The 1297-nt window shown below is 63.8% G+C and overlaps 1 long non-coding RNA gene across 1 annotated transcript in view; it reads left to right on the top strand.

The window, feature by feature from the left end:
* The window catches only part of LOC103586238, a 3973-nt gene that overhangs the window by 349 nt on the left and 2327 nt on the right, over positions 1-1297 (top strand). The gene's annotated exons all lie outside the window — the stretch shown is intronic.

Genomic DNA, 1297 nt, shown 5'->3' with positions numbered 1-1297 from the left:
TGCCGCAGCCCCACCGCGGGCCCTCCCCGCGCGCGCCTACAGGGGGCGTTGGCGCCCCGCGGGGGGCACCCGGCCGCCAGCCTCGGGGCGCGGAGGACCCGGACCGGAGCTGGTTCCCTCTGCGCCTCTCGAAGGGTCGGGCGGAGCCCTGAGGCTGGTGCTCACCCCAGGACCGGGACGGTGTTGTCACACGTGTCACAAGGAGGGGCCGCGTGGCGTCGCAGTCCGCTTTCCAGTCTCCGCGGCAGGAGGATTTGGCGCCTGGCTGGGAGGCTTTGCTTGACTCAACCGCCACTATGGGGCTGGGAGGTGGAGCTCTTCCTTTCTCTCCTCGCGGAGCAGCACGAGGCGTCGGAAAGTTTCCTACCACTTGGGGGACGGAAGCGGACGAAGTGCGAACCTTGCTTCCTGGCTGGGATGGCCCGAAAGGACCAAACGTCTCGCTGGCGAGCTGTGCCCTCGGCTCCCTCGGCACGCGCCCCAAATGCACAACCCTTCCCTGGCCGAGGGGACCCGAGGCCGCCTAGGAAAAGGCCCCGCGGACGTGGCGGCCCTGGGCTGGGGGCCGTGGGGGTGGGGGCCAGGGAATCCGTTGCCCGCGCCTCACCCCGGGCCGGCCCCTGCCCAGCCGCGCCCTCCTTCTTGCTCGGTGGGGTCTTGCGAGCCCTCCTACGGGGGATTGCCCACCCGGCTGCCTCGTCCCAGGAGGAAAGTGGGCGGCCAACGTTCCCAAAGGAACAGAGTTCGTGACCTCTCGGGGCACGGATGGGACTCGGTCAGGCCCAGGAGTTCTGCAAAGACTCCAGAGGGGCGCCCACGGCCGGAAGTGCTTTCTAAGCAGACCTGATCTTATGAAACTCCGAGCCCCGGGGTGTCCACGTCCCTTTCTCACTCCAGGAGTTCAGCCGAGCTTTTGCGTAGTGACCGTCCGCCCACTAGACCTAGACCCAGACCCAGCAGCCCGACCGAGGCCAGAGGTGTGCAGTTTTTTTTTAAGACCCACGCCTTATAAATGTGAGATTTTTATCAGGCAGCACAGATTACTTAAAGCGTTCCGTTTCTCCGCGATCCAATTTTATTAGGATTTGCTCTCATTTGTGCTCGACTTCTCAGGGGAAATAATGCTTTGATTAATGTAATCCTGGCCCGGGATCCGCCACATGCCCCTCGACCCTCTCCCAAGAGAAAGGGCCTGTTTGACAAACAATAACAGAGCAGCAACTCTTGCAATCTGCCCACACCTGGGGGGGGGGAGTGACACACGTTCACGCGCCTCTTGCTAAACGTAGTGGCCAGG

The sequence above is a fragment of the Galeopterus variegatus genome, unplaced genomic scaffold (genome assembly GCF_000696425.1).
Source record: "Galeopterus variegatus unplaced genomic scaffold, G_variegatus-3.0.2 Scaffold321, whole genome shotgun sequence".
NCBI classification, from domain to species: Eukaryota; Metazoa; Chordata; class Mammalia; order Dermoptera; family Cynocephalidae; genus Galeopterus; species Galeopterus variegatus.
Note: the sequence above shows the minus strand (reverse complement) of the source record. Positions and strands in the feature narration are given on the sequence as shown.